The sequence below is a fragment of the Hylobates moloch genome, unplaced genomic scaffold (assembly GCF_009828535.3).
Source record: "Hylobates moloch isolate HMO894 unplaced genomic scaffold, HMol_V3 SCAFFOLD_12, whole genome shotgun sequence".
NCBI classification, from domain to species: Eukaryota; Metazoa; Chordata; class Mammalia; order Primates; family Hylobatidae; genus Hylobates; species Hylobates moloch.
In genome coordinates this window covers 43,172,428-43,187,525 of record NW_026652287.1, presented here as the reverse complement: position 1 = coordinate 43,187,525, position 15,098 = coordinate 43,172,428, and positions in this window count along the sequence as shown.

Sequence of the window (15,098 nt, the reverse complement as noted above, 5' to 3'; positions counted from 1 at the left end):
GTCAGGAGTTCGAGACCAGCCTGGCCAACATGGTGAAACCTTGTCTCTAGTAAAAATACAAAAAAAAATTAGCTGGGCGTAGTGGCGGGAGCCTGTAATACCAGCTACTCAGGAGGCTGACGCAGGAGAATCGCTTGAACCTGGGAGGCAGAGGTTGCAGTGAGCCAAGATCCCACACCGCACTCCAGCCCATGCGATGAGTGAGACTGTCTCCAAAAAAAAAAAAAAAAAAGAAAAAAAAGTACAGTGTATTTCATTGTGTATTTTATCTCTGCAAGAATAACTGAATGCGGCTGGGCGTGATGGCTCATCTCTATAATCTCAGCACTTTGGGAGTCCGAGGCCAGTGGATCACTTGAGGTCAGGGGTTCGAAACCATCCTGGCCAATATGGCAAAACCCCGTCTTTACTAAAAATACAAAATTAGCTGAGCATGGTGGCGCATGCCTGTAATCCCAGCTACTTGGAAGGCTGAGGCAGGAGAATTGCTTGAACTTCGGAGGTGGAGGTTGCAGTGAGCCGATACCACACCATTGCACTCTAGCCTGGGCAGCAAGAGTGAAACTCCGTCTCTAAATAAATAAATAAATAAATAACTGTGGATGCATGTTTAAGACTCTATGTATTTTGCAACTTTAAAAGGTCTTTTAATCCTTTATTTTGTTGCTGTTGTTTTTGAGACAGGATCTCACCCTGTTACCAGTTTGTAGTGCAGTGTAACAATTATAGTTCACCGTAGTCTTGAATTCCTGGCCTCAGATGATCCTCTGCTGCAGCCACCTAAGTAGCTGGGGCTACAGGCATGTGCCAGCATGCCCAGCAATTTTTTTTTTTTTTTTTGTAGATACGGAGGTCTTGCTTTGTTGTCCAGGCTGGTCTTGAACTCCTATTCTCAAGTGATGCTCCCTACCTGGCTAATGTTTGTAATTTTAGTAGAGACAAGGTTTCACCATGTTGGTCAGGCTGGCCTTGGACTCCTGACCTCAGGTGATCCACCCTCCTCAGCCTCCCAAAGTGCTGGGATTACAGGCGTGAGCCACCACACCTGGGCTACTGTATATTTTCATTGGTCATTCATACACCTGGTAGAGAAGATTTCAAAAACTACAAAAAGATTGCTAGAGTGAAAATTCTGTCTACTCTTATCTGTGCCCCCTACCCCCAGTTCTTCTCCCAGAAGCCACCGCTACAATCAACCTCCTGTGTGTCTACTCCAAAATCCGGTGTATGATTTTACAGGCAGATCTGCAAGTCTGTTCCGCACCAGAGAGTTTAGATTTTATGTGGCAAATGATGGAACAGTATTTTGTTTCTTTCTTTTTTCTTGTTTCATAGAGACAGGGTCTTGCCATATTGCCCAGGCAGATCTCAAACTTCTGGGCTCAAGCGATCTGCCTGCCTTGGCCTCCCAAAGTGCTGCGATTATGGGTGTGAATCACCTCGCTTGGCTTTTTTTTTTTTTTTTTTGATACGGAGTCTTGCTCAGTCGCCCAGCCTGGAGTGCAGTGGCATGATCTTGGCTCACCGCAAGCTCCGCCTCCCAGGTTCACGCCATTCTCCCGCCTCAGCCTCCCGAGTAGCTGGGACTACAGGTACCCACTACCATGCCCGGCTAATTCTTGTATTTTTAGTAGAGACAGGGTTTCACTGTGTTGGCCAGGATGGTCTCGAACTCCTGACCTCGTGATTCCACCCCTCATTCCCCACAACAGATCTGTATCATCCATCCATGCCCTGTACCTTTTTTTTTTTTTTTTTTGAGACCCAGTCTCATTCTGTCACCCAGGCTAGAATGCAGTGGTGCGATCCCGGCTCACTGTAACCTCCTCCACCTCCTGGGTTCAAGCAGTTCTCCTGCCTCAACCTCCTGAGTAGCTGGGATTACAGGTGGACGCCACCACGCCCAGCTAATTTTTGTGTTTTTAGTAGAGACAGGGTTTTGCCATGTTGGCCAGGCTGGTCTCGAGCTCCTGACTTCAAGTAATCCGCATGCCTCAGCCTCCCAAAGTGCTGGGATTACAGGCATGAGCCACCGCACTAGGCCACCTGGCTTAGTTTCTTAGTGATTTATTAGGCACCTACTGTGCACCACCGGTACACCAGTAAATCCAGCAAACACTTTTGAGATATTTACAGTCCAATGCAGAGGTCTGAAGGATCAGAGTTCAGGAGGGGAGTCTACAGGGTCTGTGGGCGTCCATAGGAGGAATTCCCACCCACGGGGGCAGGGTCTTGGGATGGTCTTATGAAGCTGTAGCCTGAGAGCTAAGGCTTGAGGACTTTGTCCAGAGGAGAAAGTGTGTTTCAGGTTGAGAGAACAGCAGTCGCAGAGGCCAGGAGTGAGGAAAGACTGATGGGGCAGAGGTGGCTGAACCTTTCCAACTACCCACTGCATGCTTCCTTTGTTTTTGTTGTTGTTTTTTGAGACAGGGTCTCACTCTGTCACCCAGGCTGGAGTGCAGTGGTGTGATCTCAGCTCACTGAAACCTCTGTGCTGATGTGCGACTGTAGTCCCAGCTTCTCAGGAGGCTAAGATGGGAGGATTGCTTGAACCCAGGAGGCGGAGGTTGCAGTAAGCTGAGATTGCGCCACTGCACTCCAGCCCAGGTGACAGATCGAGACTTCGTCTCAAAAAAATAAAAAAGCAAATCTTCACCCTTGACCCTTCTGACACTTCTGACCCTCTTCTCTTGCCCTATATTAATATTTATCTTCTTTTTTTTGAGACAGCGTTCCACTCTGCCACCCAGGCTGGAGTGCAACGTCGAGATCTCAGTTCACTGCAACCTCTGCCTCCGGGGCTCAAGTGATCCTCCCACCTTGGCTTTTTGAGTAGCTGGGACTACACGTGTGTGCTACCACACCTGGCTATTTAAAATATATATATATTTTTGTAGACACGAGGTCTCACCACATTGCCCAGGCTAGCCTTAGACTCCTCGGCTCCAGCAGTTCTCCTGCCTTAGCCTCCCAAAGTGCTGGGATTACAGATGTGAGTCACCACATCTGGCCTAATGGTTATCTTCTTTTTTTTGTTTTTTTTTTTTTTGAGACAGAGTTTTGCTCTTGTTGCCCAGGCTAGAGTGCAATGGCGCAACCTCGGCTTACTGCAACCTCCGTCTCCCAGGTTCAAGCGATTCTCCTGCCTTAGCCTCCCAAGTAGCTGGGATTACAGGCGCCCGCCACCACACTTAGCTAATTTTTTTGTATTTTGAATAGAGACGGGGTTTCACCATGTTGGCCAGGCTGGTCTCAAACTCCTGATCTTGTGATCTGCCCACCTCGGCCTCCCAAAGTGCTGGGATTACAGGTGTGACCCACCGCACCTGGCTAAAAATGCTTTTTGTCTGCCTCTCCCATTAGAGTGCAAACTCCCCCAAGGCTGGAATTTTCCTCTATCCTATTACCTGCTGTAGCTTCAGCACTCAGCATAGTGTCTGGACCACAGTACATGCTCAATAAATGTTTCTTTAGTTCTTTTTTTTTCTTTTTAGAGACAGTCTCACTCTGTCACTTAGGCTGGAGTTCAGTGGCATGATCATAGTTCACTGCAGCCTGCAACTCCTGGGCTCAAGTAATCCTCCTGCCTCAGCCTCCCAAGTAGCTGGGACCACAGGCATGCACCACCACGCCCAGCTAATAAATGTTTCCTGAGTGAATTCCTTCGTTCATCCTGTTGCAGGGGTATTGCTAACAACAGAGAACTTTCTCCCTATGTCCCTGGGTCTCAAATCTCTGTCCACCTGAGGTCACTGGGCACATCAGGTGCCCATACATGATTATTCATTCAGTAACACTGGTTTGAATCCAGGCGCTGCCACTAATTGGCTGGATAGCCTTGGGCAAGTAGGAGCTGTGGCCTCCTAATCTATAAGTGAAATACACACAAACCCTCCCCTACAGGGCTGTGTTGAGAATGAATTAGTCCTTCCACCCTTACTCCTCATCATCTGTTACCCATCCCCTAGAGGTAGGCTGTAAACATCTGAGTCAGGTCACTTCCCTCTTCTGCTCAGAACCCTCAGTGCCTTCATTTCACTTAGCACTAAAACCAAAGTCCTCATGCAACCCTCAAGTCCCCGCGGGACCTGCCCTTACCTTCCATTCTCCTGTTCCCATTCCTCCATGGCTTTGGCCGCCCTGGCCTCCTCACCAGAACCCAGAATCCACCAATCACATTCCATTTCCCCCTTAATATCTATTTTTGTTTCTTTTATTATTTTATTCTTTTAAAAAACATGATGAGGGCCAGGCGTGGTGGCTCACGCCTGTAATCCCAGCACTTAGAGAGGCCGAGGTGGGCAGATGTCTTGAGGTCAGGAGTTTGAGACCAGCCTGGCCAACATGGTGAAACCTCGTCTCTCTAAAAATACAAAAATTAGCCAGGTGTGGTGGCGGGCGCCTGTAATCCCAGCTACTTGGGAGGCTGAGGCAGGAGAATTGTTTGAACCTGGGAGGCAGAGGTCGTAGTGAGCTGTGATTATGTCACTGCATTCCAGCCTGGGTGACAGTGAGACCATGCCTCAAACAAAACAAAACAAAACAAAACAAAACAAAACAATACAAAACAAAACATGATGGAGTCTCACTATGCTGTCCAGGCTGGTCTCCAACTCCTGGCCTCTAGTGATTCACCACTTTAGCCTCTCAAAGTTCTGGGATTACAAGCTTGAGCCACCATGCCCAGCCTCCCCTGAATATCTGTATGTCTCACTCTTTCATCTCCTTTGGCTCTTTACTGAAATGCCACCTTCTCAGGTGATAGTGCATCTAAACTTATCCTTCCCTTCCTACTCCAGCTTTTATTTTTTATCTTTTAGAGGCAGAGTTTCTGCCTGTCGCCCAGGCTGGAGTGCAGTGGCAGGATCATAGGTCATTGCAACCTTTACCTCCTGGGCTCAAGCCATCCTCACACTCAGCCTCCTGAGTAGCTGGGACTACAGTCACGTGCCACGACACACGGCTAACTTTTTTTATTTTTGGTAGAGACAGAGACCCACTATGCTGGCCAGGCTGGTCTCAAATTCCTGGCCTCAAGCTATCCTCCAGCCTTGGCTTCCCAAAGTGCTGGAATTACAGGCATGAGCCACTGCACCTGGTCCCTACCCCAGTTTACACAGCATTCCCCAACTGGCATATTGATTATGAGTCTTTTTTTTTTTGAGATGGAGTTTCACTCTTGTTGCCCAGGCTGGAGTGCAATGGCATGATCTCTGCTCACTGCAACCTCCGCCTCCTGGGTTCAAGTGATTCTCCTACCTCAGTCTCCTGAGTAGCTGGGACTACAGACACACGCCACCACGCCCAGCTAATTTTTGTATTTTTAGTAGAGACGGGGTTTCACCATGTTGGCCAGGATGGTATCAATCTCGACCTCGTGATCCGCCTGCCTCGGCCTCCCAAAGTGCTGGATTACAGGCGTGAGCCACTGCACCCTGCCTTTTTTGTATTTTTAGTAGAGACAGGGTTTCACCATGTTGTCCAGGCTGGTCTCGAACACCTGGCCTCAAGTGATCTGCCCGCCTTGGCCTCCCAAAGTGCTGGGATTACAAGCGTGAGCCACCGCATCCGGCCCCCAGTTATAAGTCTTAATAAACGGGCAGTAACCACCAGGAGACCTGCACACCAAAAGGCTCAAAGTTTGACCATTTTGAGCCAAGCCTGGGGAGAGGTCAAAGGTCGATGCAACCAGCCCTCTCCTGTGGATCAAAGGCTCAATTGCAGGTGATCTCTGTCCTTGGTAGTGTGGGACCAGCATCAACTCTGCAATCCAGAGAGGGTCTTTGCCGGCCGTGGATATCACAGCAATTTAGGGGGCACACATCAGATGCGGGAGGACCCCTCAACATCTGGCCTTAGCTTTTCCTCCATTACTGAACAAGGGTTCTCACAAAGGCCAGGGGTCAGGGCTGCAATACTGGGGGGCAGCCCCCCAAAAAGAAGGTACAGACAATGAGGTCGGTGGCTCAAGTGATCCGCCCACCTCAGCCTCCCAAAGTGTAGGGATTACAGGCTTGAGCCACCTCATCCAGTCAATTTTCTTCATCTTTAAAATGGGATTGGCTGGGCGTAATGGCTCACGCCTGTAATCCCAGCACTTTGGGAAGCCAAGGAGGGTGGATCATTTAAGGTCAGAAGTTCGAGACCAACCTGACCAACATGATGAAACCCCGTCTCTACTAAAAATACAAAAATTAACCCGGCATGGCGGGCATGGCGGGCTCAAGACTGAGCCACTGCACTTCAGCCTGGGTGACAGAGCAAGACTCCATCTCAAAAAAAAAAAAAAAAAAAAAGTACAGAGCATGGATGGATGATACAGATCTGTTGATGGGGGGTGAAGGGTGGTCTCGTATACTGGGGAGAGCTGCCTAAAGCGCCCCTCCCCCATCAACTGTCCAGACATCTGCTGTTTGTTTTCAGCTCAGCTTGTGTGTAACTGCCAAGCTCCGTGAGGGGGCAAAGCCTCCCCACAGTGGGGCTGATTTGCATGGATATTTTCATTCCCTTCAGTTCCCTGAGCAACCAGGACAGGCGTGAAGGGTAGAAAAAAAGCCACAGAACTACCCTCCAGGCAGGTGTTGGCGAGAACCAGAGAGTCCCACCTCCTTGAGGTCCTGAGACCCAGGGCACGTCACATTGGCTCTCCAGGCCTCAGTTTCCTCCTCTGTAAAATGGGGGTATAGTCGCCCCTACCCACATGGTTCGTGCAGGGCTTAAGCCTGCGTGCCCTGGCATCATCTGGTCCCCGTGCTGTTCTCCCTGCATGGCTTGGGGCTGACCTCTGCACAGGATATCTCCCCTGCCCACTGGCTTCTGGCCACATTTAGCCAATGGGAGGCACTGGGGGCAGACTGTCTGAGAGGAAGGTGGGAGAAGCCAAGATACTTCTTTTCTTTTCTTTCTTTCTTTTTTTTTTTTTTGAGACGGAGTTTCGCTCTTGTCGCCCAGGCTGGAGTGCAATGGCACAATCTGAGCTCACTGCAATCTCCACCTCCTGGGTTCAAGCGATTCTTCTGCCTCAGCCTCCCAAGTAGCTGGGATTACAGGCACACACCACCATGCCCGGCTAATTTTGTATTTTTAGTAGAGACTGGGTTTCACCATGTTGGTCAGACTGGTCTTGAACTCCTGACCTCAGGTTATTCACCCGCCTCAGCCGCACAAAGTGCTGGGATTACAGGCGTGAGTCACCGCGCCCGGCCTCTTTTTGCTTTTTTTCTAGGGATAGGGCCTTACTCTGTCACCCAGGCTGTAGTGCAGTGGCACAATCGTAGCTCACTGCAGCCTCAACCTCCTGAGTAGCTGGAACCACAGGTGCGTGCAACCATACATGGAATTTTTTTTTTTTAAGATTTTTAAAATAGAGATGGGGGTCTCCTATATTACCGAGACTGGTCTCAAACCCCTGGCTTCAAGTGATCCTCCCACCTTGGCCTCTCAAAGTGCTGGGATTACAGTCGTAAACCACTGCACCCGGCCCAAGATATTTCTCCCCATATGCCTCTGGTAGCACCTCCCGTTAGAGATCATCTTCCTATATGGTAATTTCTATTTAAATTTTTTACGTGGTCTGCCATATCCCTTATTTTTATTATATTTTTTAAGAGATGAGGTTTGGCTATGTTGCCCAGGCTGGAGTCCAACTCCTGGGTTCAAGCGATCCTCCTGCCTCAGCCTCCCGAGTGGCTGGGACTACAGGCCTACACCACCATGCTTGGTTTATGCTAATTTTTTTTTTTTTTTTTGAGATGGAGTTTCGCTCTTCTTGCCCAGGCTGGAGTACAATGGTGCGATCTCGGCTCACCGCGACCTCCGCCTCCTGGGTTCAAGCGATTCTCCTGCCTCAGCCTCCCTAGTAGCTGAGATCACAGGCATGTGCCAGCACGCCTGGCTTTTTTTTTTTTTTTTTTTTTTTTTGAGACGGAGTCTCACTCTGTCACCCAGGCTGGAGTGCAGTGGCACAATCTCGGCTCACTGCAAGCATCACCTCCCGGGTTCACGCCATTCTCCTGCCTCAGCCTCCCGAGTAGCTGGGACTACAGGCGCCCGCCACCACACCCGGCTAATTTTTTGTATTTTTCGTAGAGACGGGGTTTCACCATGTTAGCCAGGATGGTCTCGATCTCCTGACCTCGTGATCCGTTGCCCTGGCCTCCCAAAGTGCTGGGATTACAGGCGTGAGCCACCATGCCCAGCCACACCCAGCTAATTTTGTATTTTTAGTAGAGACGCGGTTTCTCCATGTTGGTCAGGCTGGTCTCGAATTCCCGACCTCAGGTGATCTGCCCGCCTCGGCCTCCCAAAGTGCTGGGATTACAGGCATGAGCTACTGTGTGCGGCCTATGCCAATTTTAAAATAATCTCTCCATCCCTTTTGTTTTGTTTTAGACAAAGTTTTACTCTTTCATGCAGGCTGGAGTGCAGCGGCGTGATCTCGGCTCACTGCAAGCCCCGCTGCCCGGGTTCACGCCATTCTCCTGCCTCAGCCTCCTGAGTAGCTGGGACTACAGGCGCCCGCCACCACACCTGGCTAATTTTTTGTATTTTTAGTAGAGACTGGGTTTCACCATGTTGGCCAGGCTAGTCTCAAACTCCTGACCTCGTGATTTGTCTGCCTTAGCCTCCCAAAGTGCTGGGATTACAGGCATGAGACACTGTGCCTGGCCGTCCTTTGATTTTTTTATCTATGTATTAAATTGACCCATATATTAAATCCCCTCTATTGGAGATACTTCTGTTTTCCTGGTTAGACCCTCACTGATGTAAAGCTACTGTCAGGAGGCCAAGCAGAGTGGTTCACGTTTGTAATCTCAGTGCCTTTGGGAGACCAAGGCGGGAGGATAGCTTGAGCCCAGGAGTTCAAGTCCAGCCTGAGCAACATAGTGAGACCAACCTAACCCTCTACAAAAAATGTAAAAGTTAGCTGGGCATGGTGTCTTGGGCCTGTAGTCCCAGCTACTGGGTAGGCTGAAGTAGGCAGATTGCTTGAACTCACGAGCTTGACACTACAGTGAGCTATGATTGCGCCACTGCACTCCAGCCTGGGTGACAGAGCAAGACCTTATCTCTAAAAAGATAAAAAATAAAAATAAATAAATCGCTTCTCGGCCTTTTGGCTAAGATCAAGAAAAAACCAAACACACAAATAATAAGGCTGCTGTGAGGATTTTTTAAACAAAAGTATTGCTTTTTTTGTACAATTTAGATACAATAAAAATCTTCCCGGCCGGGCATGGTGGCTCATGCTTGTAATCCCAGCACTTTGGGAGGCCGAGGCAGGTGGATCACAAGGTCAGGAGTTCGAGACCAGCCTGGCCAAGATGGTAACACCCCATCTCTACTAAAAATACAAAAATTAGCCAGGCGTGGTGGTGGACACCTGTAAGGTGAGGCAGGAGAATCACTTGAACCTGGGAGGCAGAGGTTGCAGTGGATCGCGCCACTGCACACTAGCCTGGGCGACAGAGCAAGACTCTGTCTCAAAAAAAAAAAAAAATTAAGAAAATCTTCCCTTTTTTGCATACAGTTGTTCATATTTCAGCAAACATATATAGTCACGTAACCAAAACCACAATCAAGATGCAGAATGGTTCCATCGCCAAAAAAAAAAAAATCCCCCCATGCCCCCCAACTTTTTTTTTTTTTTTTTTAAGGCATGGTCTCACTCTGTTGCTCAGGCTGGAGTGCAGTGGTGTGATCATAGGTGACAGTAGTGTCAAACTGCTGGGCTCAGGCAATCCTCCTGCCTCAGCCTCCGGAAGAGCTAGTACAGGCACGTGCCACTGTACCTCTCATTTTTTTTTTTTATTTTTTGTAGACACTGGGTCTCGCTCTGTCTGTCGCCCAGGATGGTGTCGAACTCCTGGGTTCAAGCAATTCTCTCACCTCAGCCTCTGAAAGTGCTGGGATTACAGGTGTGAGCCACTGCACCCGGTCCCACCGTGCCCTTTTGCAGTCAACCTCTCCTGTCCCAATGTTTCACTGTCCCTATAGTTTTTCTTCTCCTAGAACATTATAGAAATAGAGTCATACAGTATGCGACCTTTGCATTGAACTTCTTTCCCTCATCCTAATGCATTTGAGAGTTCTCCATGTGGCTAGGTATCACTAGTTCCTTCTTTCTGATTTTTTTTTTTTTTGAGATGGAGTTTCATTTGTTCTTGTCACCTAGTCCGGAGTGCAATGGCGCAGTCTCGGCTCACTGCAACCTCCACCTCCTGGGTTCAAGCAATTCTCCTGCCTCAGCCTCCTGAGTAGCTGGGATTACAGGTGCATACCACCAAACTCAGCTAATTTTTTCGTTTTTAGTAGAGATGGGGTTTCGCCATGTTGGCCAGGCTAGTCTCGAACCCCTGACCTCAGGTGATCCACCCGCCTCAGCCTCCCAAAGTGCTGAGATTACAGGCATGGTCTTGCATCGTGAAGATGGACTGCAGTTTCTCTCTCCTTTCTGTAGCTGAGGGAGCTGCTGTGAGCTATCGAGAGTGAGTCAATATTTGAAAAACGCTTAGGGCAGTAACTGGCACGTTATACACATGTCAGCTGTCATGAGCATGCTGGGGTGGGAGGGGCTTGCTGAGAAGTTAGCCTTTTTGAGGTTCCCCTTTCCCCTAATTGTTCATCCTGCTTTCAGCGGGAAGAGAGCCCACCCCTTCCCCAGCTCAAAGGGCCAAGACTCCTTTGGTGCAGATGTGGCAGAGGCTGGCCTCCAGTGAGAGCCTCCCCACCCCATCACTGAAGCTGAAAGTGGGCCCTGAGCCCATGGAGGAGATGAGGCTGCTGCAGTTCCCTGATGCCTGCCAAGATCAGCATCTGGGAAGCTTCTCTGTAGCCTGGGCCCCTTCCCCCAGCGCTGGGGCGATCATGAGAAAGTTGGGATCCATCTCAGACACTTGCCAGGCAGTTCCTCCTGCCAGAGACAAGAGCCAGGGGGGTGGGGGGACAGTGGAGGCCCAGGGAGGATGGAGAACAGGCCTGCGCCTCATGGATTTCGGGGCCATGGTGGACAACCACAGGATCTGGTGTGAAGGGCCTGGGCCTCTTGGATTTGGGGGAGTTCACAATATCTGGGGTGAAGGTGGGAATGGGGGTCCGAGGGCGTCCCTTCTCCTGGATTATGGAGAAGATTCCACATCTCACTGTTGACCAATGTAGTCCTGGTTGGTAACCACTGCCTGTCTGTTCCTACCTGCTGGGGCAGAGATGGGGGTGGTGGCACAGGAATGGGGTGGAGACTCCGAATGAACAAGAAGACAGAGAGCCAGGGCTGCTGGATTGAGAGGAGCCAGATGGCTCTAGTTCAAATCTCACCTCTCCTGTATGTCTCAGTTTTCCTCCTTCTTTTTTTTTTTTTTTTTTTTGAGATAGAGTCTTGCTCTGTCACCCAGGCTGGAGTGCAATGGCATGATCTTGGCTCACTGCAACCTCCACCTCCCGGGTTCAAGCAATTCTTGTGCCTCAGCCTCTCGAGTAGCTGGGGTTACAGGTGCGCATCACCATACCTGGCTAATTTTTATCTTTTTGGTAGAGATGGGGTTTCGCCATGTCGGCCAGACTGGTCTTGAACTCCTGATCTCAGGTGATCCGCCTACCTTGGTCTCCAAAGTGCTGGGATTACAGGCGTGAGCCACCGCGCCGGGTCAATTTTCCTCTTCTTTCAAATGGGATTGGCCGGGCGTAGTGACTCACGCCTATAAGAGCGTGAGCCACTTTGGGAGGCCAAGACCAAGGTACATGGAATGGATCACTTCAGGTCAGGAGTTTGAGATCAGCCTGGCCAACATGGTGAAACCCCGTCTCCACTAAAAATATAAAGATTAGCCAGGCATGGTGGCGTGGCCTGTAATCCCAGCTACTTGGGAGGCTGAGGCAGGAGAATCGCTTGAACCCAGGAGGCGGAGGTTGCAGTGAGCCAAGATCATGCCACTGCCACTCCAGCCTGGGCGACAGAACCAGACTCCATCTCAAAAAAAAAAAAAAAAGGCTAGGCGCGGTGGTTTACACCTGTAATCCCAGCACTTTGGGAGGCCGAGGTGGGCAGATCAGCTTAGGTCAGGAGTTCTAGACCAGCCTGGCTAACATAGTGAAACCCCATTTCTACTAAAAATACAAAAAATTACCCAGGCATGGTGGCTGGTGCCTGTAATCCCAGCTACTCGGGAGGCTGAGGCAGGAGAATCCCTTGAACCCGGAAGGTGGAGGTTGCAGTAAGCTGAGACCGCGCCACTGCCCTCCAGCCTGAGTGACAGAGCGAGACTCCATCTCAAAAAAAAAAAAGATGATGATTATCATAATACCCACTTCCTCGGGTTGTGAGGACTCACAGCGCCATATCTAGCACACAGTCGGTGGCTGTGAGTGTTAGCCATTATTGTCACTGACCCTATAATTAGTGGAAGCTAGTTCAAGCCTCTTCCTTCTCCTCTATTTCCCCTGCTGGGAGTTCTCCAAGAAAAGGGCCCTGTTTCCTTCCTCCTCCACTGTTCTCTCACTCAGCACCCCGCCCCCCACCACTGGGGTCGGCCAGGCTCTCCTCCTGACCCCCCCAAGACCATCAGGAAGTCCAGGCCTCCAGCGTTTTCCAGTCCTCTGTACCGCTCCCTTGGCTGACCTGGCGAAGACATTGTGTTGCCTCAGAAGTGGGAGGGAGGCGGAAGTTGCATGTCGGTGTGTCTGTGTGTCCCCGGGGACATCACCTTTGTCTGGGAGCCACGGTTCCCTTGGCAGACGGCCACATATGTCTGCAGCCTTGACATCACCCCTCTGCCCCAACCCACCAGGTCCCAGGGGAGACTGCAAATTGCTGAGCCAGCCCAAGCATATGAGGGCGGTCACTTCCTCCCCAGCCTTCAGGTCCCCACACAAGACTGAGATTTCCGCTCTGATAGCTCTCAGACGAGGAGAAAACCTAATTTTCTTCGTGCTTCCTCCTCTGCGGATTAAACACCTGGTTTCTAGAGTGTCCAGGCAACACTTCTCACTTGGTAGAGGAGGCAGTGAGGTTTTGCCAAGGTCCAAGTGCACCCCAAGATCTGGCCCAGAACCCAGCAGACCCTGAAATCGAGCTCAGGAAAAGGTGCAAAGTCTAGAATTGACTAGTCACTTTCTGACTTTCTTTGTATCCCCCCTTCAAAGCCCCATCACCCTGTGTTAGAATTGTCTGGTTTCGGCCGGGCACAGTGCCTCACGCCTGTAATCCCAGCACTTTGGGAGGCCGAGGCAGGTGGATCGCCTGAAGTCAGGAGTTCAAGACCAGCCTGGCCAACATGGTGAAACCCCATTTCTAATAAAAATACAAAAATTAGCCGGGTGTAGTGCTGTGCACCTGTAATCCCAGATACTTGGGAGGCTGAGGCAGGAGAATTGCTTGAACCTGAGAGGCAGAGGTTGCAGCGAGCCGAGATCTTGCCAGTGCACTCCAGCCTGGGTAATAGAGCGAGACTCTGTCTCAAAATAAATAAATAAATAAATAAATAAAAATAATTGTCTGGTTTCTTCTCTGTCTCCTCCATCAGACTGTCAGCTTTGGATGGCAGCAACCAATTAGGCATCATCAGGCTTAGCACAGAGCATTACATGTTGTGTTACATATGTGTTACACACATATGTTGCATGCCTATATGTAGCATTAATGTGTTGATTTTTTCTTTTTTTTTTGAGATGGGTTCTTACTATATTGCCTGGGCTGGTCTCAAATTCCTGGCCTCGTCTCAAATTCCTGGCCTCAAGCAATCCTCACGCCTCTGCCTCCCAAAGTGCTAGGATTACAGTTGTGAGTTATCATGCTTGGCCTGTTGACTTTTTTTTTTTTTTTTCCAGACAGTGTCTTGCTCTGTTAACTAGGCTGGAGTGCAGCAGTGTAATTTCAGCTAACTTCAACCTCCACCTCTCAGGCTCAAATGATCCTCCCACCCCAGCCTCATGAGTAGCTGGAACTACAGGCACACACAACCATGCTTGGCTAATGTTTAATTTTTTGTTGTTTCTTTTGTAGAGACGAAGTCTCACTATATTGCGCAGGCTGATCTCAAGCTCCTGGGCACAACTGGTCTTCCCACGTTGGCCTCTCAAAGTGCTGGGATCACAGACGTGAGCCACTATGCATGACCGATTTAAAAAAATTTTTGATATATTTTTTGAGATGGAGTTTCACTCTGTCGCCTAGGCTGGAGTGCAGTAGCACGATCTTGGCTCACTGCAAACTCCATCTCCCGGGTTCAAGCAGTTCTCTTGCCCCAGCCTCCAGAGTGGCTGTGACTACAGGCACCTGCTACCACTCCTGGCTAGTTTTTTTTTTTTTTTTTTTTTTTTGAGATGCAGTCTCGCTCTGTTGCCCAGGCTGGAATGCAGTGGCGGGATCTCGGCTCACTGCAACCTCCACCTCGTGGTTTCAAGTGATTCTACTGCCTCAGCCTCCCAAGTAGTTGAGTCTACAGGTGTGCACCACTGTGCCCAGCTAATTTTTGTATTTTTAATAGACACCGGGTTTCACCATGTCGGCCAGGCTGCTCTTGAACTCTTGACCTCGTGATCCGCCTGCCTCAGCCTCCCAATAATTTTGGTATTTTTAATAGAGACGGGTTTCACCATATTGGTCAGGCTGGTCTTGAACTGCTGAATTCAGGTGATCCCCTTGCCTTGACCTCTTTGTACATTTTTTTGAATTGGTAATAGAAGCTAAAGATTTCAAACAGCCGGCTGGGTGCAGTGGCTTATGCCTGTAATCTCAGCACTTTGGGAGGCTGAGGCAGGCGGATCACCTGAGGTCAGGAATTCGAGACCAGCCTGGCCAATATGGAGATACCTCATCTCAAAAAAAAAAAAAAAAAAAAAGATTTCAAACAGCCCTCCAGGGTATACCATGAAAAGCTGTTTCTTCTTACCTCGTTTCCCTGCCCCCTGGTTCCTCTCCCTAAGAGTAACTGTTGTGACTAGGGTCTGGTGCCTTCTCCCAGAGACAGACTGTGTGTCACAGGCAAATGCGTGTGTATTTATATAGTTCTTCTAAATACACCCAGAAATGCAATGCATACTGGTCTACACGGTACTTTTTCAACTTGATATGTTGAAGACCATTTCCCATCAGTACACACAAG